Below are 25,176 nucleotides of genomic sequence, written 5' to 3'. Positions count from 1 at the left end.
TAATCATAGCTATGGCCAGCATTTATTGAGCGTTTACACTGCACCAGGCTTTCTCCTTAATACTCTGTGCATTATATTATTGTTCAGTGACAACAGATCAGACATCTCGGTGCCAGCATTGCCAGTACCTGGGTGTGTGTTATTAGAACTGCTAATTCTCTCTAAGCCATTTCTTCATCTGGCAAAGGAGGAGGCGGTCTAGTACTGGAGAGCCAGTGTGAAAGAAGCCGCCCCATTCAACTGTCTGTGGGAATGTAAACCATTAATAGTACAACTCTTTTCAAAGGGAATGAGGTAATTCCTAGTAAGGTTTTTAAATGTGCATTGTCTTTGATTTAACAACCTAACCTCCAGGAATCCATCCTCTAGAGATCATAGCAAGGGCACATCAGGATTCACATGCAAGGATGCTTGAGGTAGCGTTATTTGTAAAAGCAAACATGTTAAAGAATCATCTATGTCTATTAACAGGAAAATAGTTGAAAACTTTTGGTCTATCTAGTCTAAGGACTAGACTGCTTGTGAGGTATGGAGGTGGAGATTTTTTCACAACATATTTTTAAACTAAAAAGCAGATCAATATGTGAGGCATAATTTCTATTCTATAAATACGTGTGTGAGTGTACATGTATATATATATATATGTGGTGTGTGTATGTATATATATATGTGTGTATATATATATATATATATATATATGTAGAGGGAGATATATTTGCTTTAACTCGGGAAGATATCTTGACTGATAAATGCTAACAGACTGAAGGAGGAAACTTAAAGTTTGTTATATAAATTTTTAAAAGAACAGCATAGGATAATTTTTACTTTTGGGGGCTTTTAGAACTTTTCAAATACAAACTAACACCTGCCTATACGGAAGGAAGATCTGGGCAAACAGGAGGCTCTTTTGTTCTCTGATTACTTACTGTTACCTAAAGGAGACCTAACAGAGAGAAGTTTCTGTGCTGGGGGTGGGGGCAGTCTGGAGGGCTAGGTGAGGACTTGAGGTGGGAAAGAAGGCAGAGAAAAGCCCCTGAGATGGCAGAAAGCTAGGGGTTCACTGCACAAGGTAAAGCATTTAGTGAAGAAAGCCTACAAGTCCACAACTTCAGAAGACAGGAATCACATATTCAGTTTGAAATTATTTTATTTTAGTTTTTGGCCACACCACACAGCTTGCAGGATCCTAGTTCCCCAATCAGGGATAGAACCCATGCCCCCTGAAGTGGAAACACAGAGTCTGAACAATTGGACCACCAGGGAATTCCCTAGTTTGAAATTATTTGAGTTACTGTCATGCTTCCTTCCTCTGTGTGCAGCCCTGGATATTCTTCAGTGAAGCCTATTTCACACACATACACTCATGTTAAAATTAGAAATATGTGTAACAAGGACAAAGATGACTTCCATCATCCCTAAGCTCCCTCCTGACTATAAGCTGGGGTGTGTCTGTGCCTTTATGTTTGCCTCTCCTTATCTGGACCCACCTCCATCCCACCTTTATCTCCTGCCAGGCCCATGTGTCTACTAAAGAGGTTCATCCCGTTCAACCCCCAGCTGAGCCACCTGCCCTTCCACACCTTCCAGCTTCTACCTGTGCTTCTCTTGGTCTAGAGTCCCTCCACTTTCTCTGCCTGGAGGACCCTACTACTACTAGTGCCAGCATGCATGCATGCATGCTTAGTCACTCAGTCGTGTCTGACTTTTTCCTTCCCCATAAACTGTAGCCAACCAGGTTCCTCTGTCCTTGGGATTTTCCAGGCAAGAATACTGGAGTGGGTTGCCATTTCCTCCTCTAAGGGATCTTCCTGAACCAGGGATCGAACCCACGTCTTCTACATCTCTTGCATTGGCCAAGGGATTCTTTACCCTCTGTGCCCTACTTAACCTTTATGGCTGTGCTCCGATATGCCCTTCCTAGAAACCTTGGTTGTCCTGGAAACAGAATCAGTCACTTTTTGCTCCCAACACACTCTGTGCAAGAAAGTGAAAGTGTTAGTCATTCAGTCATGCCTGACTCTTTGCGACTATAGCTCACAAAGCTCCTCTGTCCATGGGATTCTCCAGGCAAGAATACTGGAGTGGGTAGCCATTCTTTTCTCCAGAGGGTCTGCCCGACCCAGGGATTGAACCTGGGTCTCCCGCATTGCAGGTGGATTCTTTACTGCCTGCGCCACCAGGGAAGCACTCCATGTGTACCTTCCTTCTGTTTTGTTGAGTAAAGGAAGCAGTCATCATTGTTCTCATCCCTGAGGGTGTGTTTACTTATCTCTTCGGCCTCCAGCACAGGGCTCCTTCCATGGTAGATGCTCAAAACTTGTTGGAAAAATAACGAATGTGCAAATGAATGAATCTGACTTTGTCTATCTGTGATTTCAAAGTCCTTCCTGGCTCTGAGATCTTTCTCCCTATGATGAGCACCCAGGGATCCAAGATCTACGGGAACATTCTGGTCTGGACACCTCCTGCTCCATCGGCAAATAATATCACTCCATCAACTGGACATTCCAGGCGGTGCCGGCCCCTAGAGGGTCCTCGAAGCCTGTTCAGATTCCCAGTGATCGGTATCCCCAGGCCAAGGTGGGGGAGGGTGACTGGGTCTGGGTCTAGGCCTGGCTAAGGGGTGGTAGCTGGGCGAGCAGAGGGGACGTCAGCCTGGGAGGAGTTTTTTTCACTGTAAAGGCTGATTCTGCCCTGTAGCTGATGGCCTGTTACTAGTTTAATGATCATGTGAGAGTCCTTGGCCTGGCCTGGTCCGGTGCTGAGTACTGGCAGTGCCAGGCCTGACACAGGAGAGCCCCACCCAGGTTAACTGATCTGTTTCTGTCCTCTGACAGGCCCTGGGCAGGATCAGAACATTTTCCTCTCTGTCCCAGGTCTTTCTTGTGCCAGACTCACAGATGAAATTTTTCTGAGCTGAGCAGGTCAGGTAGATGTTTAGTTGTCCCTGTTTTGTGTGGGTACCCACACCTCTTCATTGCATCCCTCTTCTTTCTCCTCAGAGTTTTCTCTCATTCCCAACTTAGCTCTGATTTTCTCTCTGGATGTCTCTGCCTGTCTCTTTTTAGCATTTAATACTCCTTCCTACCTTTCCTTCCTTCCTTCCCTTCCTGCTTCTTTCCCTCCTTCTTCCCTTTCTTCCCTCTCCACCATCTTTCCTTCCTTCCTTCATTCCCTTCTTTCCCATGTTTATTTGTTCTCAGTTTTTCTAATCTCTGTCTCTCATTCCTCTGCCCTCAGTCTAGAATCTTCCTCCACCTCTTGTCCACAAGGTCCTCCTCCACTCCCCCATCCTCCTGCCATCTCATCTTGAACTACCACTTGAGAAACCTCTCCTTTGCTCTCTTGCTGGTAAACTGTTGGACAGAAGTCCCGTAGATTTTTATATTATCTCCCCCTCCTTATCCTCCTCCTAGTTTCTGAGTGAAAATGTCACTTGATCCAAAATTGTTTCAGGTAGCACCCTTGTGGTCTGTCTGTTGCCAGGATCCCCTCCTGATGGCCAGGTTGACAAATGCTTAAGAGAACAGACCTAGGTTCCTGACCAAAGTCAGTGGGGGATGGGGTGGGGTGTTGACTCTGGAATGAGTCTCAGGATGAGACTCATCCTGAGTCTGACAACCAGAAGTTTAAGAGTTGGCTTCTTGCTCTTCTCCCCCATCTCCTAAGCCTGGGCAGGGTCCCTCTGTGTGCCCTGGCCACCTAAGAGTACTCAGAGACATAAAGTAGGAAATCCAATGATGCCAAGCCAGATATGCCCATTTTCTGACCTTTTCTGATTCCTCATAAAGAAGAAACAGAGGCCACTGCTAAGCTTATCATTACTCTGAGGGGCTTCAAGGGCACAATCTGGATATCAGCGAAGTACCTCCTTCTTCCATGAATTCATTTGATCGACAAGTGGGCAGCATTTCTGGCCTTGTAAACAGTGATACAAAGATGTTCCCAGTTCTCAAAGAGCTTATGACTTAACAGAGGCAATGGATCCATACACAGGAATATTAGAAAAGCTCAAGGAAAGTATGGACAAGGTGTTGAACTAGAGACTGACTGGCAAATGGGAAGATAATACAAGAAGGAGAGAGTTCAGCATTTAATTTTTGCCAAAAAAAGAAAAAACATTTGTGTGTATGCATGGTGGTTGAGAGAACTGGAGAAAAATGAGAAATTATGGGGAAAGTATGAAAAACTCAGTGACACCCTAATTAAAAACAAGTGGTCAAAGATTTAATTCACTCCCCACCCACGTAAGAATCTACCGACATTTTATTTCAAGTGGGCACATGTCATCAACCTCTAAGCCCTGACTGTGGTTAGATACATGGAAGCCAAAGGAAGGAAGACAAGCTGGAAAGAGGATTTGGAACCAACAGATTGACTCACAGTTGTCTTTAACTTGTCACTTTGAGTGAATCTCTTCTCCTTCAGCCCTCAATGATTCCAAGGTCCAATCAACTTTAAATGTGATGTTTGTTTTGCAGGTTGATGCCAACTGCCGGGCTGTTCCATGGCCCTGCCAAGTGGACCTTCTATGTCCTTCATGTCGGTCCTATGTTCCTAAAGCCACAACCTTTTGGGGGAAAGAAGTATGGGGTATATTTTCATACGTTTTATGAAGAATAGAAAAATATTTGAGTCCTACGCCTTACTTCCCAGCCCGGCATTCACCACATCTCCCAAGCAAGGGGATAAAATGAAGCAGAAAAAGACTTGAGTTTTCAAAGGGCAAAAAACTCACATGGAATAAAGCAAGAAGATAACCCTGTTCAGCCCCTCATTTTAAGGATGGGGGAAATGAGGCCGAGAAAGAGCAAATGGTTTGGCAAAGTTGACAGTGCAAGTTAGTGACACAGCCTCGACTCAGAGTCCTGTGGAGCCAGCGGCTGGTGCTCTTATCACATCTGAGTTCATCAGGTCTCCGTTTGCCTCTGCAGTCTGACCACAAATGCCAATGATAAGACTCCATCCTTGACATATCCTAGAGAGCGTGTGACAGGCCACTGCTACATGTGCACTCCCGGGTTCTTCGGAGCTGCCGCCCTTTTTCAGTATGTACCACTGAGGCTTTCTCCAACAGGCAAGTGTCCCGTGGGCAAAGGTCGACACTGCTTCATGCAATGGGCTTCTAGGGGCAGATCTTCTGAGCATCCTGAGACAAAGCAGATCCTCTTGTCATCTACACTGAGGGTCGCTTGAGGCCCAGACTCACTCCAGTGAGATGGAGTCCTAGCTGTCTATGTGCTAGAGGCCACACACCTCTCAGTTTTAACTGGGATAATATGCACAGAATCCATGGTTCTCCCTCCTTAACCTCCTAAAAGAAATCAGATCCTTTAGCCATTGAAATAACATGACTGAGGTCAGGAAGGATGCATTGAGGTCATTGTGGACGTTTATATAAATAATAATTGTCCAGTGGGAACTGTGAACTCTCCTTGTCTCTTCTACTTTTAAATGCTAATTGCTTCTGATTTTGTTGATGTAGGTGGAGCTAATAAGAACGTTTGCTTCCTAACCATTGAACTTAACATATCTGTTTTTGGACACTTGTGATTTATTTTTGCACACATGCTCCGAATTGGTGCTAATTACTTGAAAGGATCAGGGTTTCTATTCCAAGAGGGATGACGACAGAATGTCAATTTGTAGTCTCTGAGCATAATGTCCCAATTATCAATGCATTCCAGACCAGAATGGACTTGGCACCTTCTTGAAGGGATTTGGCTGTTCTTTTATCAGCCAGTCCCTGGACGTAGGTTCATGAAAACTTGCTTTCTAGTAACTTGTGGGTGTGCCTGTTCTTTTCTCGGTCTCTAAGACCATTTAGTGACTTATCAGTGTCCCAAATACCTACCGTACCAGTGCAGCTTAAATGCTTCTCTCTCAGAGCCTTCTTTGATCTCTTTGGCTAAAGACAAGTTTCACTTCCTTATCAAAGTCCCAGAGTATTTGGCTGATCCCTCCCTCAAAGGACACAGCACTTTCTACTTTGAATTGAAATTATTTGCTCATCTTCTTATCTCCTTTCTGCATTATAAGCCCCCCAGGGACAATACCTTATCTGTGTTATATATGTCCCCACTGACAGCTCACTGAAACTTTACCTCATGCCCCATGTTTCATTCATTGACTTGAGGTGTTTTTCCTCTAATATTTCACCTGCTCAAGAAAAGTTTAAGGTAGGTTTAAGTACGTATGGGACAAATGATCGACTACATCTATATACACACAAATAAAATGACTAAAGTCTATAATGATTATATGAAATTTAGTTGTTCATATAGCTAAACTTTTAACTATCATACCAAGGGAAAAACAAAACACTGTGCTGTGGGGAATGGTTCGGGAATAGTGACAAAGGATTTAAAACTTGATCTACTTATTAGCAAGTGTCTATGCCAAGTACTGTGTCTACACTGTGGATACAAAGATAAAAGAGAACATACTAGTTTAACTAGTAAGGGTCAGCAAACTACACCCAATGAGCCAAGTCTGGCTCACCATCTCCATTTGTGAAAAAAGTCTAATACACTTGGTTTGTGTAGTGTCTGTGGCCACTTTCCCTAACTGTGGAGTTGAGTAGCTCTGACCAAGGCTGTGTGCCCTACAGAGACAAAAGTATTTATTATCTGTAATCTATCCCTTTATAGAAAAAGTCTGTTGACCTCTTTTGTACCCAAGTTTAAAAGTCCTCAAACTATACCAGAGACAGAACCGTGTAGAGTGAGGACAGGGTTCCATATGAGACCTAACAGACTTGGAAAGTCAAGGAAGGCCACTTGGACTGGGACCAGGGGGGGCAGAGACCACTTAGGTCTTGCTTTGCTGTGGTATCACGAGTGCCTGTGTGCTGTCTGGCACATAGTAGCTTGCTCAGCAAATATTTACGAAATGAATGAATGAGTGGGGTTACTTCTAAGGTGGGAGTGAGAGGATGATTGGAGTGATTTAGGAGGAGTGTGGAGGGACCAGCAGAGAAGGAGGATAGCAGGTGCAGAATGCTGAAGCAAGAGAGAGCCAGATACCATGGAGAGCAAAGGTGGCTCAGCTGGTGGGAGGATGGCGTTCAGGAGCAGGGTTTGCTGTTATCTGTCTTATATGTAGCAATGTGACCATGTCCATCCTAAACTCCCTAACTGTCCCTCCCCTGCCCCATCTTCCCCCCAGCAACCACAAGTTTCTTCTCTGAGTCTGTGAGTCTCTTTCTGTTTTGTAAATAAGTTCATTTGTACCCTTTCTTTTTAGATTCCACATATAATGGATGTCATATGACAGTTTCCTTTTCTGACTTACTTCACTCAGTATGACAATCTCTAGATCCATCTATGTCACTGCAAATGACACTATTTCATTCATTTTAATGGCTGAGTAACATTCCATTGTATATACGTACCACATCTTTATGCACTCTTCTATCAATGGACATTTAGGTTTCTTCCACGTCTTGGCTGTTGTAAACAGAGCCGCAATGAACGTTCGGGTGCATGTACCTTTTTGGATCATGTATGGATCATATGCCCACGAGTGGGATTGCAGGGTCATATGGAGCTCTGTTTTTAGCTTTTTAAGGAACTTCCATACTGTTCTCCACTCTTCGCATCTGGCGGCCACCTGATGTGAAGAGCTGACTCATTTGAAAAGACCCTGATGCTGGGAAAAATTGAGGAGGAGAAGGGGACAACAGAGGATGAGATGGTTGGATGACATCACCAACTCAATGGGCATGAGTTTGAGTAAACTCCGGGAGTTGGTGATGGACAGAGAGGCCTGGTGTGCTGCAGTCCATGGGGTCGCAGAGTTGGACACCACTGAGTGACTGAACTGAACTAAACTGATACTGTTCTCTATAGTGGCTATACCAATTTACATTCCCAGCAACAGCATAGGAGGATCCCCTTCTCCAGGAGTGGGGTTTGGAAGTCAGAAGGAGACAAGGCTGGAAGGTAAGCAGGAGTCAGACCATGCAGGCCACTGAAACCTCATTATGGAGTTAGATCTTCATTTTGGAGGCTACGGAGAGCCACTGATAAGTTGTAAGCAGCACAAGAACAAGTTCAGAGTGCTGCTTCAGAAAGACCACTTTGTTTGCTTTATGGAAAATCAGTTACAAGCATGGTAAGCCTGGGCACAGCTGGTTAAGAGCTGTGACAGAGATCCAGGGGCCCGCCCTAAGGTAGTGACGTTGGTGAGAGGAATCAGTGGACTGATTTGAGAGATGTTTAGGAAGGAGAGTTAATAGGACTTCGTGGTTGATTGTTGGGGGAATAGAGTCGGAGAAATGACTTAAAAAGGATGACAAGATCTCTATCTTGTCATAGATGCTGGGTAGAAGGTAGGACCCTTCACTGAGACGGAGGACACATGAGGAAGAAAAAGTTAAGATGAAGGAAAAATATGGGCTCTGTTTGGGGCATGCTGAATTTGAGGTGACATTTACAAGGTAGTTAAATATGTGTGTTTGAAACTCTGGTGGGCCATCCATTCTAAAGATCAAAACTTAGGAGTTATTAGAATCTAAAGAGTAATTAAAGTCATTCGAGTCAATTAAATTTTCTTGGGAGGGTATGTAGAGTGAGAAAAGAAAAGGGTCAAAGGAAACACCTCAAAACTCCAAGGAATGCCAACATTTACTAGAGGAACAGAACTCAAACTATCCTTAAAAAAGCCTGAGAAAGAGAGAAGATCCAGGAAGAGAACCAGTACAATTTTGGGTCACAGAGTCAAGAGACATGGTCTAGCAGTGGTGAGAGTTTCAAATAATTAAGAAATGCCTGCTGCAATAAAGAAGGAAGCAGAGATACAGACACATTGACTCTGGCACTTCAGGATGGCAGCTTGGGTAGGATGGTCAGAGCAGAAGCAAGACTCCAGTGAGCTGAACTATGATGGGGAGGCGAGGAAATGGAGACATCACAGACCATGTACAAAGGAATTTGGGTGGGGAGGACAGCTGCTGATGGACATCTCTTTTCTTTTTGTCTTTTTTTTTTTTTTTTAAGTTGGGAGAAATTTGATCATGCTTAAACATTAGCTGGGAGGAAACAATGGTCTCATTTTAATAAATCACTAGGGAAACTTGGCCTCTGCAGATGACTTCACAAGTCATATCTCATTAGAAAAAGAAAACTCAGTAACACAATGTGTTCTCTTTTTGTAGTTAGTTCCAGGAAGCTCAGAATCAAATTCAGTTCCTTCTAGATGTCTGGTAGTATTTACTGTCACTTCCTTCACTTGCTTTCTGTTCTGTTTTGTATCTCAGTATCTTATTTCTGAAGAATAATTATTGTGAGCTGTTTACAAGGCCCTTTCACACATGACAGGTCACAGCATTCATCCTCCATTCCACTCACATTTAATTTGTGTCCATGGCGGCCATGCACTTTGCTCTGTGTAGCAGATACTATGTAAATAAAGCAACTTGGTGGCTTGCACTCTGGGTAAAAAGATTGACATCAACTGAATGAGTACAGTAATAATTACAACTGTGGTAAGTGGGACAAAGGAAAGTACTGGAAGACCTCAGAATCTGAGGGGTCAAGAAGAGTATCTGAAGCAGGAACAGAGACTTGGAGATGGTGAGGGGTGGGGGAACTCCAGTCGCAATGAAATGTCCTCTATGGAAACCCTGTGATGATCATCCAGTTCCTGCCTGGACACTGGCAGTGATGGAAACCAGAGCTGCATTTTTGGATAGTACCAATAGTCAAAGATGAGTAGAATATGGTTCATGTCACCTCTGCCCAGAGACTTATACCTTGAGCTCACACAAATAAGCTTAAATATTTTTCTAGCATGCTCTCTTACAGCTGAAAAGTGGCAGCAGAAATGCACATGTGGATATATTTACAGATAGGTTTGTTCTCTGTTAAAAACAGGTTTTCCAATTTTCCTTTTCTTTATTTCCAGATGATGACTTGTTAAAAGAGATTTCTAACTGTTTACAAATATTCATCCTTAACTTCTTCTATAGAGATACAACTCCTTGCTCCTTTATATAGAATTGTTAGCTAGATACATGCTGCCCAACTAATAATTCCAAATATGGGACCAAAGAGTTGTAACAAAAGACTACATTTCCAAGCTTCTCTTGCAGCTAGGTGCACCATATTACAAGTAAATTTTAAGCAGTCAGCTCTCTTAGAAGGAAAAAAAGCCTTGCTTCATAGCATTTGCCAATTTTCCAGGTGTTGATTCTCCTGAGACTGATTTAAAGCTGTCAGCATGACTCACTGAATGTGGAGTTGGGAGGAAATGCACACAATGGGCTTTCACTTGCCCTGGGACTGACTCCAGCACGCCATTGACTAAATGGACCAGAAGATGAAGTTACCAACAGTATGCGAGGGAAGCAATGTGTGCAACTGCCCAGATGTGCATTAAATGGAAGTGGGGTACCTCTATCTCCCCCTTTCCTCTTTCCAATGGTCTGGAATACAGACATGGCAGAGGCTCTGTTCTATACCACGGAGAAAAGGGCAGCATTCTAGAGATAGCAGAGGAACAAGATAGGAGGAAACTGGTTTCCAAATATTTTAGAGCTACCTTACTAGCCCCAATTTCCTTGTGGATAGTTTTTTTGTTTGTTTGTTTGTTTGTTTTATATTATACAACAGTCTATTTATTTATTTTTTTTGGACCTTTTTTTTTCCCCATTTATTAGTTGGAGGCTAATTACTTTACAATATTGTAGTGGTTTTTGCCATACATTGACATGAATCAGCCATGGATTTACATGTGTTCCCCATCCCAACCTCCCATCCCCCTCCCGCCTCCCTCTCCATCCCATCCCTCTAGGTCTTCCCAGTGCACCAGCCCTGAGCACTTGTCTCATGCATCCAACCTGGGCTGGTGATCTGTTTCACACTTGATAGTATACTTGTTTCAATGCTGTTCTCTCAGAACATCCCACCCTCACCTTCTCCCACAGAGTCTAAAAGTCTGTTCTGTACATCTGTGTCTCTTTTTCTGTTTTGCATATACGGTTATCGTTACCATCTTTCTAAATTCCATATATATGCGTTAGTATACTGTATTGGTCTTTATCTTTCTGGCTTACTTCACTCTGTATAATGGGCTCCAGTTTCATCCATCTCTTTAGAACTGATTCAAATGAATTATTTTTAATGGCTGAGTAATATTCCATAGTGTATATGTACCACGGCTTCCTTATCCATTCGTCTGCTGATGGGCATCTAGGTTGCTTCCACGCCCTGGCTATTATAAACAGTGCTGCAATGAACAGTGGGGTACATGTGTCTCTTTCAGATCTGGTTTCCTTGGTGTGTATGCCCAGGAGTGGGATTGCTGGGGTGGATAGTTTTTTAATTTAAAAAAGAAATTTCTAACTTGTTTCTAACTTGGATCCCTCATTTGTTGTTCAGTCACTCAGTCATGTCCAACTCTTTGCAACCCCATGGACTGCAGCATGCCAGGCTTCCCTGTCCTTCACCATCTCCTGGAGCTTGCTCAAACTTATGTCCATTGAGTCAGTGATGCCATCCAACCATCTCATCTTCTGCCACCCCCTTCTCCTCCTGCCTTCAATCTTTCTGAGCATCAGAGTCTTTTCTAATGAGTCAGCTCTTCACATCAGGTGACCAAAGTATTGAAGCTTCAGCTTCAGCATCAATCCTTCCAGTGAATATTCAGGATTGATTTCTTTTAGGATTGACTGGTTTGATCTCCCTGCAGTCCAAGGGACTTTCAAGAGCTTTCTCCAATACCACAGCTCAAAAGTATCTTTTTTTCAGCCTTCAGACCTTTATGGTCCAACTCTCACATCCAAACATGACTACTGGAAAAATCATAGCTTTGACTATATGCACATTTTTCAGCAAAGTAATGTCTCTGCTTTTTAATATGCTGTCTAGGTTTGTTATAGCTTTTCTTCCAAGGAGCAAGTGTCTTTTTATTTTGTGGCAGTCACCATCTGCAGTGATTTTGAAGCCCAAGAAAACAAAACTTGTCACTGTTTCCTTTGTTTCCCATCTATTTGCCATGAAGTGATGGGATCAGATGCCATGATCTTTGTTTTTTGAATGTTGAGCTCATAGAACAGGTGAAATTGTTTCCCAAATGACAAAGTCATCCCTTACAGAATGGCAATGAGACCACTGCTATAACATCATGTAGAATCCTACTACTTACAAGGTACAGTGAGAGCAGATGAATTAGACATGCTCCCTGCTCCAGGGAGCCCATCCCAGGATGAAAAATATCATGTTCTCAAATTGCTATGAGGCAAGGTAGAGGTCATGAGTGCTCTAAGGTAATGCAACCAGTCAACCATGCAGATTTAAAGGAGAGGATGATGGTGATGATGATGATGGTCATGGTGATGATGAGGCAGTATGTGATTCCCACTTTCAAAGTGGTTATAATTTTGACAAGTAGAATGGAGCAACAAAGCATTTCAGGCAGAGGGATTGTACTTTTCATTCAGATTTTAGATTCCAATCATTCTGAAAATGTGATCCTTCAGAAAATCTCTAGACTTTTTTCCTTCCAAAATAGAACAAATTAATATTGCAAAACTATGACAAAAATGTTTCAGATATTTAAGAGAATCAATTGTTTTCTGAGTCTCTTATCCCACCATTTACAAAGAGCCCTTGATTTGTTCATTTTGAAGCATTTTGGTGGATTAATTCAAGCATTCCTCTGAGTGCTTTCCTAAGCAGATCTTTCTGGCTTTTTTTAACTGTGCAAGGTGTATAAAGACACTAAAATTTCATTCCTTAAAAACATCTAGAGTGCAAACTTTTCACTAATGCAAAAGGCCTCTCTTTCTCTTAATTTTCCTTAAGGGAAGAAATGATGCCTTATGTTCCTTTTTCATTGTTTCACAGTGCCCAGCATAGCACTGACCACAAGAGAAGCTCTCAGTAAATACATATTCATCTAAGTGTGAGTCACAGATTTGAGATTATGAAGGAGGATATTGGGATTGTGGAGTGAGGAAGGGACCACATAAATGGCCTGGGGATGTAAAGAAAAGCCTGGCACATGTGTGGTAAAGTCTTAGGAATGAGTCTTTGAGGTCCCCCAGCAGATGCTAACAGTAAAGCCCCAATCTCCTTTTCTCTTCATTACATAGATCAGATGGTAGAGGCCCTGAAGAAAAATGGCCTTGATAAAGGTGACAAAGCCACTAAGTTCTAGAACTGGGTTTAGCTTTCTAGGGCTTTTCTAGGCTGGCCCATCTTTGTTTTCAAGATTTTTTGTTTTTGTTTTTTTCCAAATTCATATCACCATAAACATAACAAAAGGAATCCTATGCATTTTTTGACATCCAAATTCACACTGTGTTCCTTCCTCAGAAAATGAATGCATGAGTACATATAAAGTAGTGGGAACAAAGCCATGTATTGAAATTTCAAGGCTTGAAAATGTGACTCCTTTTGGCAAAGGAACAAAAACATTAAAATTGGGGAGTTCTCCCAACCCATCAGGACATCCAGGTGTTATCTGCTCAGCCTCTCCCTCTCAGTGGAGTGAGAGTGTACAGGTCAGGCAGGCAGATTCCTTAAAGAAAATCGAGCAGAAAACATCTAATCTCCACGGGGTTATGCGAGGATGGAGAGTGAGGCAGGGAGGGAGATGAAGGAACCAAGCTGGTGTGGTCAGGACGGCGTGGATGGAGCCAGTTCTTGTCAAGTGTCTAAGAAATGGAGAAGACTACAGTTCTTAGTAAGAGCAGCTGTAAATGATACACTTCAACCCTTCTTACATATTAGCAACAGGATATATTTATAAGGAAAACTTTTTATGGAGGAGGCATCATGCTGGAGTGAGAACTAAGTTCTGGTCCAAACTTAGTAAGTTCTCTGTAACTTGGACAGTTTATCTCCCTCCTGAGTCTCATTTTCTTCATGGACAAACTGGGATCTCTTCCACATCTAGTGACTTGTGTCTCTTTCACATGTTAAGATACTAATACTTACATTTCTGAGAGAACTTCAACTTTTATGATTGCAATATACTCTACCATGAACTTCTGTAGAGCTCTGAGAATTATTTTCTTTTTCGTCATCACTTAACAACTGGCTAAGATATTCAGCTCATAGCCCATTTAGTGACTCAAGTCATAGAAAAACCAAGAGAAGTGATATGGAATGTTACTTTATTTTCCAAAGTTGGAAGGGGAAATTGCCTATATACTTACCAAAGATAATACTTATTTGTATTACCCTAGAGAAGTAGAATTAGTCATGTAACTTTAAATGGAGTTTAAAGTTTCCTGTACTCTCTCCCATGGTTCAAGTATTTTAAGATAATTATCCTTAAGTTTGGCCCAGAGATTTCTCTTTACTGGGGGCCAACAGGAAAGCCTACTGTGGTCCAAGGCACAATCATTTTAGGCTTAATCTCTTGGAATAGCCTACATATCTATCTCCCTTCTCCCCACCATACCCACCTCTCAATTCCTTTTCTATGTAGCAGCCAGGATGATCTGTTTGAAAGCCAAGTCAAATGGTGTGACACATCTGCTTAAAGTGCTCCGGTGACTTCCAGCCTCACTCAGAGTAAGAGCCATACTTCCATTCAGACCCTGCCAGACACAACTGCCCATTAGATCTCCACTCCTACCCATTCCCCCTCACAATCTTTGCTGCGGCTACAGTGGCCTCCTTGCCATTCCTGGGACACCCAAGCAACCTCTCACCATAAGATCCTTTCTGGTGATGTCTCCTTCGAGAACACTCTTCCCCAGATAGTAACAGGATGCAATCCTTCCTACAGACCTCAACTCAGAACTCACCTTCACTAAATAATACATTCATGCCCTTTATCTTCCATCCCCTAATGTATTCTGCATAGCACCCCCTGTTATATTTGCTGTCTGTGTCTTTCCTATCTGTTCCTTCTCATTAGATTATAAGCTCTGTGAATTCAGATATCTTGTCTGTTGTGTTCATTCACTCTATATCTTTCTGGCTTAGAAGTGCGTGTGGCATATAGTCAGCATTCAATAAATACTTATTCAATGAATACTCAGAATGAGTACTTTTAAAATATATTTTATGTGTATTTTGTACATTGATTTATTTTGTTTTATTGGGAAATGTGTACAGAATAATTTGAATTAGGAAAATTTTACTTTTTTCTCAGATATATAAAAACATTGACCACAAAGAATGTCGAAAGTCCCTCTGAGATCATTGCCAAGCATGGCAAATTTCAGGGCACTATAGAAGGGCTGAGCTGGTGGTCAACCAGATAAAGTTGAGGAAACTTGAAAAATGCAGAAGTTTGATTCCAACAGCCATGGTGGGGCCATTTCTACCAAGTTGTAGAGTATATGCAAATAGACAGTGCTTTCCTTTCCTCCTGGGGAAACTAATTTTACAGCAGAGGTTCTATGTAGCTATGTCACCTGATAGTAACTGTACTGATGTGGAGATCTTCCTTTAGATTGTCAGGACATCATATTATCTTGATTCTACAAGTGTTAACATTATTGAATGACTTGGGCTTGGGCAGGCTTTTTCCTGTCCAATTGACTAAGGCATTAAGATGTGGGAGAGGTACACACGGGGAAAGGGTGTTGAGAACAGGGCCCAGAGCCTCTGTAAGTGATTTCAAATCTGGTTTCAGCTACTCAACACTCGGTGAGCTCAAGTAAGCTGTTTAAGTAACCCAGAGCGCAGTCTTCTCTTCTACAAAACATTCAGTTCAGTTCAGTTCAGTCGCTCAGTCGTGTCTGACTCTTTGCAAAATATTAGTCACAAACAATTCCTACCTTACCACCTCATGGCATGAAAGAGCCAGTGTGAGAATTTCTCAAAGTAAATAGGACTCCATGCAAACCACTCAGTAAATGACTAAATGCCATTGCTGGGGTTCTTTAGGCTGATTTCTGAAAAGATGAGTAGGTATGTCTAAGTAAACAGTCTTATCTGAGTCCTGCTTTTCACCAAGAGAATGCAACCAGGATTTTATGTCAGTTTTCTGGAATCTGAATTTAGGAGTTGTATTTGGGGATCTGTTCATTCATCTAACAACACATCTTGAGAGCATAGCCCTGATCAGGGTTTTAAGTTCATACTAAGGGCTCGTGGCTCTTCTACTGGGGAAGATGGGTCTGTGTTACTAAATTCTTGAACATTTCTGAGTCCCTTAACCAGATATTAAACAGTGAGGACTGGAGCAAGTCACTTTACTCCCCCTCAGATCAGTTAGGTAATAATGCCTCTGTTTTAAGGGTTGTGAAAATTAAGGATTAGAACAGACAATGTTTGAAAAAGCATTAGGAAGTCAATAAAGGACTATATAACTATTCTGCTTCAATAAATGACTCATGATTTTCCTAATCCAAATGTTAATGATGATACTGTTTACACTATTTTACTCTAAGCCTTCTCAAATATGTTGATTAAGTGGGTAGTCAATAGCTAATAAGTGCATGAATAATTAAAATCTTTTATTAGATTTTTTTTATCTGACATTTACCAAAAAAGAGGAAACTGGCTTATAGTTTATAAATGCATATATATATATATAATTGTGCCAAGATGGTCATATAGACAAAAAATATCACTGTTGTCATACTAACAAACATTTATTGAGCACATGCTATGTGACAAAGACTGAGCTAAGTACTCTATTCTCCATCATCTCATTTAATTACCAAGGAAGTGAAAGTGCTAGTCACTCAGTCATGTCCAACTCTTTGCAACCCCATGGACTGTAGCCCCCAGGCTCCTCTCTCCATGGAATTCTCCAGGCAAGAATAAATACTTGAGTAGGTAGCCATTCCATTCTTCAGGGAATCTTCCCAACCTAGGGACTGAACCTGGGTCTCCTGCATTGCAGATAGATTTTTTACCATATGAACCATCAAGGAAGCCCCAATTACCAAGGGAACTCCTTTGGTATAGGTAATTACCTATACCAAATTACCAATAGCCCCAAATACCAAAGGTACTATTTTTATTCCCATTTTACAGAGGAAACTGAAGCCCAAAGCATCTAAGTAACTTGACTAAGGTCACACAACTATTAAATTTAAAAAGACAACTTTTTAGATGTATACACAGTATATTTGATATTACTTTATACTGCTGTTGTTGTTTAGTTGTTAAGTTATGTCTGACTCTTCTGCAACCCCATACACTGTTCAGTTCAGTTCAGTCGCTCAGTCGTGTCCGACTCTTTGCAACCCCATGAATCGCAGCACGCCAGGCCTCCCTGTCCATCACCAACTCCCGGAGTTTACTCAAACTCATGTCCATCGAGTCGGTGATGCCATCCAGCCATCTCGTCCTCTGTCCCGTTTTCTTCTGACCGTGGTATTTCCCAGGAGAGAATGCTAAAGTGGTTTGCCATTTCCTTCTCCAGGGGATATTCCCAACCCAGGGATTAAACCCATATAAAAACCACTACAATATTGTAAAGTAATTAGCCTCCAACTAATAAAAATAAATGAAAAAAAAAAAAAAACAACCCATATCTCCTGCATTGACATGTGGTTTCTTTACGAGTGAGCCACCAGGGAAGCCCTGGTTTATACTGAATCTGTCAAAATAAAACTTTTGAAATGTCTTGAGTGACATGAAGTCGAGGTTGCCAGCACAAAAGAACATGGGCAAAATGTTAATACACAAGTAGTGAATTTGTGTGAGTATGTATGCATGTTTGTCAGAAGGGATGGGAAAAAAGCAAAGAAGCATATGAAAATTCTAGTTAAACTAGAACTACAAGTAGTTGCTCTGCACTTCTTTACATGGAGAGACACTTGTCAGCTTACTAACTTATTTGCTAATCAACAAATATACTGAGCACTTACTATGTGCAAGGACAAGTGTTCATGTCTAGGGAACAGAGAATACTTAGTCACAGAACCTCCTCACAGGACCACACAGACTCCTGGATAAATTGTGAGATAAATGCACTGTGACTATTTCTTATGTATATGTGTACCTCCTAAGTAACTTTCCTCTGGGGTAATGCTGTTAAGTTCAGAGAAGGCAATGGCACCCCATTCCAGTACTCTTGCCTGGAAAATCCCATGGATGGAGGAGCCTGGTAGGCTGCGGTCCAAGGGGTCACTAAGAGTCAGACAGGACTGAGCGACTTCACTTTCACTTTTCACTTTCATACATTGGAGAAGGAAATGGCAACCCACTCCAGTGTTCTTGCCTGGAGAATCCCAGGGACGGGGGAGCCTGGTGGGCTGCCGTCTATGGGATCACACAGAGTCGGACATGACTGAAGTGACTTAGCAGCAGCAGCAGCAATGCTTTTAAGTTAGTTCTTACCCAAACTGTCCTTTTACACAACTGCTCAAGAAAAGAAATAAGGGAGAATGTCCAACTTTGTAGAATATGAGGATAGCATTTGGAGAAGAAGTTGAGTTATTTAAATTGGTCAAGACGTTGGGACATAGGATACTTTTATCTTCAGCGGTACTTCAAGCTTTTTGGGGAAAAAAAAATCCAATGTCCTGAAAGCTAAATAAAGGAAACTGGGCCTCTGATTCCCCAAGGTTCAGATTAAGGGCCCAACTCTTCTGTGGGGTTTGGGAGGGATGAGAGACTAGATTTCCATTATAAGTAACCCTGGAGTTCAGTCAATGTGTATTTCTTCTGAAGCTCTTTAAGAAACCTGGGATAAGGCCAGAGGGGATGTACCCAGAGGGGACGTAGGTCGAGTCAGGAGAGCAGGGAATACCTATAGCTGATTTTGCTTTGCACAGCATTTACTGCTGCAAATCACAGCTAAAGAAAGCAGCCGGTGGTGGCAGAGGTAACCCCCTGCTGGAGGCCTGGTCATCAGACTGTCTCTTTTCCCCCATGCAGGCAACATGGGCTTGGTTTGCATGTGCAGTATATGTGCACTTCCCCACCTCAGAAAGCAGAAGGTCTTGTAATTAGAGGCCATGACATTCATAGCCCAGCCCATCTAAGTACCAGTTCTTGCTACAGGCAGGTTATCTTACTCATGAGGCTGACTACACAGAGCTACCGCATCACTCAGGTGACATGAAGGATATTCATCTACAGTCTGTCATACAAAGGGAAGTAAGTCAGAAAGAGAAAAACAAATATCATATATTAACACATATATATGGAATTTAGAAAAATGACACTGGTGAGCCTATTTGCAGGCCAGGAATAGAGACGCAGACATTGAGAGCAGATTTGTGGGCACAGCAGGGGAGGGAGAGGGTGGGACGAATTGAGAGAGTAGCATTGTATATACACTACCAACTGCAAAAACAGATAGCTAGTGAGAAGCTGCTATATTGCGCAGGGAGCTGTTTTGTGCTTTGAGATGACCTAGAGGAGTGGGATGGGGGAGGCAGGAGGGAAGCGCAAGAGTGAGGGATGTATGTACACATACAGCCGATTCACGCTGTTTTACAGCAGAAACCAACATAACTTTATAAAGCAATTATACTCCAATTTAGTAAATAAATAAGCACACTGGGAGCTGATCAAATTTCTCAAACATGAAAGTGTAAATAATTTAAAATCTAAAAAGCTTTGAATACAGATGACCATACCCATCCACCGTCAAAAACAAAAATGAAACTAATGCATGATGCACATAAAGCCATGGCTACACACCCTGTTGACATAGAACAGAACTCAAACTCACTCACTGATTTTCAAGATCCTCCCCAAGATATTTCCTTTTTGCTATCATTGCCTCTTTCCCTAGCTCCCTTTTGTCTCTTGCAGTCTTGTCAAATTAACTGCTCAGTGACTCGGAAGCCCAGAATACGGGCTTGTTATACCTCCATTTATTTGTTGGGCCATTTCCACCCTCTGGAATGCTTTCCCCTACACATCTGCATATCCAAACCTGTTTAAACACAGTCTTCTCGAGGAAGGGTACCATCTCTGATTTTTCCCTGTTTGCAAATCATCTCTACGTAATCTGAGCATCCCTAGCATTTTTATTTGTACCTCGTACACTAAAATCTTATATACCCATGAATATGCTGGTTCCTTGAGAAGGATTATGTCTCACTCCTCTTTGTTTCACTTACCAGGGAAATGATAATAGCTAATGGCTAAGATTTATTGAGCACTTAACATGTGTGATCTCTTTTAATCCTCACAGCTAACTGAGGATGCTAATACTGTATTTTCCTCACTTTGCAAATAAGGAAACGGGTACACAGTGGTTACAAAAGTTGCCCAGGTACACAGTTATTAAGGGGTGAAATCAAGTTGAAAACCAGGAATTTCCAGTATAAATCTATGGTTTTTAACACCCACACTTCTACTTACTGCAAATTCTTAGCATAGGAAGTACTCAGTAAATGCTGTTGAGTGAATGAACACACGGATGAATGAAGAAATGTGAGTCTTTAAGCATGAATACTTCCATTCTATGTATAGGACTTCAAGTTCTATTTCAGGTCATGGACACTCAAGGAATACTTGCAGTTAATAAATGAAAGAATCAGTACTAAAGCAGATGTAGGGGGCTGCTTAGTCTAGAAGGTTCTCAAAGGGGAGTCATTTGCTCCTTCTTTTAACATTTACTCACCACTATTTATTCTTTCAGCATTTATCAAATAGCTGCCAAACACTAGGAAGATGACATGGCCTGCTGCCTGCTAAGTCGCCTCATTTGTGTCTGATTCTCTGCTACCCCATGGTCTGTATCACACCAGGCTCCTCTGTCCATGGGATTCTCCAGGCGAGAATATTGGAGTGGGTTGCCAGGCCCCCCCCAGGGGACCCTCCCATTCCAAGATGACACTGAATAAAGAATAAATCAGACATGAGTCCTGGTCTGTGGATGCTTATGTTTTGGTAAGTGAGAATTGACCGGTGTTTTTCAAGTCTGAAAAAGAGCAGACGTTGGCAGAGTAAAGGTAACTCAAGCCTAGGGAATGACCAACGAGACATTCAGAGGAGACCAGTAAGGTAAGCCTGGTGCCGAAGGGGCAGGGGCTTCCCCTTAAAGAGGAAATGCAGCTGAAGATCATGAAGCGCCTGATGACTCACCCATCAAAATAGGAAACTCTGTCTGATAAGGAAGGTGGTGGCATCCAGGCGGCTGAAACCACGAAGATCCTACACAAATACTTACCACAGGCGACTTCATCCTTGCTGCTTGGGCTAGTGTCTGAGGAATGGAGGACCCAATCGCTGGCCAGGGCTGGAGGCAGGGCAGCACTGTGGTGAGAGACCCCAGGCTCTTGGAGTCACTGTCTGACTCTGAACAAAGACTCCCTCGTGCAGCAGCTCTGCAGATTCGGGCATTCAGGAAAGCCGATAATCACAACACCTTTTTCACTAAGTTGTTGGGAAGATTGAAGAGCTAATACCTGAAAAGAACATAGAACGAGCCTGGTTTACAAGAAGGTTAGCTCTTTTTATTACACTTTTATCATTGATTCTAATTGTTTTTATTGAACAAACAATTCAAACAATACATTTGAATCGAAGAACCCCTAGTAAATTTTCAAAGGAAGAGAGGATGTTTATATTTTACTTGGGTATGAATCAGGAGTATAAATCACACATCCAATACCTTATAACTACTTCATTCCTAAGATGACAGTACTCTCATTGCCCCAGGGGCTGGCTTCTCTAAGCTGCCATGCAGTTTCTTATGTGGCAGAACTCCATGTTGATGTTCCATATTTGTGAACTTTAACCCAAGACTTTAAGAGGAGCATAGGATAATTCTGCCAAAGTTACACAATTATATTTTTTTTTTTACTTTACCAAAACACTGCATCTATCGGACTCCACGTTCTATTTTTTGCTATTTAAATGTTACCCTAACCTAAAAAGTAGATATTTCTTTATTAAGGCAAGTGCTGATATAATCCCTATATTTGTTTTCCATTTAAAATATGAAATATATATCTTAAGACATATATATTATGGAAAATTTTTTTATTTATGTAAGGAATTTACAAACAGATGCTGGACCTAACTCTACAGAAAAAAGAATTCTGATTTTACATTTCACAGTCTTTTCATATAAATATGTTTTAGTACAAACAACAGTTTTTAAATTTATGACCAGTGAATAAATTTTTTCAGGATGTTATTGTTTCTATTTATTTATGTTTACATATCGAACATTGCAACTTACCACCAGATGCTAGGGTCTTAGTTTGCCCTGTTTTCTACAAGATTCCTTAAATAAAAGAACACACCAGTAAAAGGGGAAGAGGCTTCCCAAATTGACTGAAGGGATAACTTAGTTGAATAGTCAAGGAATTAAAAAAAAAACTCAACTTCATTCCACACTAGTACCAGTCATAGAAAATATTCAGGGCTAATTTAGTGGGTGAGGCACAGGGGAAGGTTTGAGATAATCTAGGGAAGGTAGTGGCTATGGTGAAAATAGCAGACTTTGGTGCCAAGAGGACTAGGTCCCAGATCTTGACTATGCCACACTGGCTATGTGGCTTCTGAGCCTCAGTTTATTCACATGAAAAACAATCATAATAACATCAACCTCACAAAGTTGTTGGGAGGCTTAGAGCTAATGTTATTTAAAGTGCTTGAAACAGAGTGTGTGTGCATGCTCAGTCTCTAAGCTGTGTCGGACTCTTTGCAACTCCATGGACTGTAGCCCATCAGGCTTCTCTGACCATGGATTTTCCAGGCAAGAATACTGGCATATGTTGCCATTTCCTCCTCCAGGGTATCTTCTATACCCAGGGATTGAACCCACATCTCCTGCCTTGGCAGGTGGATTCTTTACCACTGGGACACCTGGGAACATAGTAGATGCACAAATAGCTAGCAGGTCTTATGATGAGGATTATTTTGATATATTTGCATGCAGATACAAGTAGATGGTGTTCACAGTGTATTTTGTTGTTGCGGTGTACTGATAATTTTCAACGGTATGTTAGCCACTTCCATGAGATTGCCACAGTGGGATCTGAGAGAAGTTGGCTCATTCTTGTACTCCATAAAACTTTCTATAGAGCCTGACCCAAAGCACACTGGAGACGGCATCACTATTTGTACATGCTCAGCACATCCCCACTGATAATGAAGATCAGAGCACTCTACTAGGAGTAGGGAGACCAGTGATTTAGTCCTGACTCCATCTCAAAAGGACTCTGTGATCTTGGGTCAAATGCCTCCTCTTTCTGGGCCTTTGCTTCTTAGTTTTAAGATGGAGAACTCATATAAGATTTCTTCTGGGAATTTTCCAGTCCTAAAACTGGATTAGGCACCCAAATCTATAATTTTTCTTACCTAGGTATAGGTCCAAGAGGAAGAAAACCTGTGGAAATGACTAATCTGATGGGAGAGATTAAATGTCCATTGGTGTCTGAAAAATTATGATATTGACCTGAATTTCATATGTTCTCTTGAAAGTCAAAGGCGATTAGATCAAGTTCTTCTCTGTGACCAATGAAGAATTTTCACACAAGCTTTATCACAAATACCTAAGACTGTCATTTGAAAGTATATCACTATCCCTGGCACCGTGTACAACAGCCAATATTTTTCTGTTCACTCTGCTGACTGAAGGCTTACATATGGGTTGGGATGTGGGGTATAGTCTGTGATCATGGATCCTATTTGCATCCATTATGGTCACCAACCTACACACAGCCCCAAATATCTTTGGTGAGTGCTATCTTGCTGTGATAAATCACTTCCTATAATTGACTCAATAAATAAGTCCAAGTTTAACACACCTAACTTCTAAATCTGCTCAACCATAGAATGGGCCACCTTGGGAGACAGAAAGTTCCCAGCCTGGAGATATCTAAGAAGGAGCATGATGGACACTTTCTTAGGGGTATCATGTAGAAGATTCAGGTATGGAGTGATCTCTGAAGTCCTTCTGAACCCAACAATTTTATGATTTTTGGGTTCTACCTAATATTATCAGGCTAATCCTGGAAGGTGGGTAATGGGTTTTATCTTTATATTAAAGAACAGAGCTGTTTAACCCTACTGAAGAAGAGAGGCCAATGCTGTACATGGGATAACTGAGTCTTTTAACACTAAAGACATCAATATTCCAGGTTTCTGAGCCATGAATTATAAAATTTGATTAAATATGAAAGGCAGCATTGTGCAAAAAAAGTTCAGTAGAGGAAACTGACATGCCCAAACCTGGACTTGGCGCACAAGAGTGGGCATGATCACCTAGCTGGTATTTGCTGTGATGCTCAACTATTACTTGCCAGCCCACTTCTCCTTGGATCTCCTGAAAATCCCAGGAGCCGGCTTGGTTTGTGCTCAGCTCAATGTCCATGCTTCAAAAAATTGCTCTCCTGTTTAATTCAGTCCTCCTTCCCTTGGCATGCTGCCTACTCCAACTCAGAAGTTAAAAGGTTGCACTTCCTTAAAATGTAGCATTTCCCAACTGAATCTGCATCAATCAACTGATTAGTATAACTACACATGTATTGCTCAAGGCACAACACTGGCTAGTGATCATTGGCTTTGCTTTCTACCAGGCTGTTCTTTCCTTGATCCAGCGGAGAACTGACCACTGGAGAAAAACGAGGCATGTGAAGATCTAAAAGGCAACTAGGAGAAGACCGTGTTGAATTGTCATAGCCATTGGAGGCAGTGTTTGCAGCATCCACCCTGAACTGGTAAGGCGGTTGAGTCTTGGTTTGCACTGCGGGGTGTGGAGAGTGACTCAGGAGTTAAAGAATGGCTTGGAAAAGGAGTCACTGAAGAGGTTTCCTGCTCTAACTCTTTTCTTGGGCTCTCTACACGGCCTGTGCACCCCCTGTAAATTTTTCTGATTCGCATGCCTTACCTTGCGTTTGCATTGATTTGCTCGCTGGATGAAGGAGGTCTGCGGTCCAACACTGGCAGGCCTGGCCGCTTGGTCTGTGTGGATCAAGAGGGTTCTGAATCTTTACAGGACTCACCCTGGCCTCAGGCAGGATCCAAGACGAAGGGGAGCGGCCCATCCCTGGATGGACTGTACCTGACAGGCCAGGTCCATGCTTGTTAATGCAAGGCAGGTGTTAAGGCTTGGCTTGCTCCTCTGTTCTGTCTTAGGAATCACAAATGGGTGGTAACATCACTAGCTGGAGAGCAGTCAGGGCTCATGTTCCTGCTCCTGCCTACTCCTGTCTGGAGTTGTTCTAGCCTTCTGTGTTGGGGGGAAAAAAAAAACTGTTTGGCTCAAAACGAAAATATAGGTCTCATTAGCTACCCTTCTTCCAAAGAATACAATCCAACCTTTCTCTTTCTCCTCTCTCCT

The 25,176-nt window shown here is 42.1% G+C and overlaps 1 protein-coding gene and 1 long non-coding RNA gene across 2 annotated transcripts in view; one reads left to right on the top strand and one right to left on the bottom strand.

Annotated features, from left to right (window-relative positions):
• Nucleotides 1–4,264: 4,264 nt before the first annotated feature.
• Nucleotides 4,265–25,021, bottom strand: LOC133073410 (uncharacterized). The gene is made up of 3 exons (XR_009696976.1): nt 24,724–25,021; nt 21,052–21,289; nt 4,265–4,570 (listed from the first exon to the last, which is right to left on the bottom strand). It is a non-coding gene; the product is annotated as an uncharacterized LOC133073410 (long non-coding RNA).
• BCL6 (BCL6 transcription repressor) overlaps nt 24,449–25,176 on the top strand; it is a 52,183-nt gene continuing 51,455 nt past the window's right edge. Inside the window, exon 1 of the mRNA XM_061166804.1 lies at nt 24,449–24,553. The gene's annotated coding sequence lies outside the window, so the exon portion shown is untranslated. The remainder of the gene's footprint in view (nt 24,554–25,176) is intronic.

Source organism: Dama dama, chromosome 19 (genome assembly GCF_033118175.1).
Source record: "Dama dama isolate Ldn47 chromosome 19, ASM3311817v1, whole genome shotgun sequence".
NCBI classification, from domain to species: Eukaryota; Metazoa; Chordata; class Mammalia; order Artiodactyla; family Cervidae; genus Dama; species Dama dama.
Note: the sequence above shows the minus strand (reverse complement) of the source record. Positions and strands in the feature narration are given on the sequence as shown.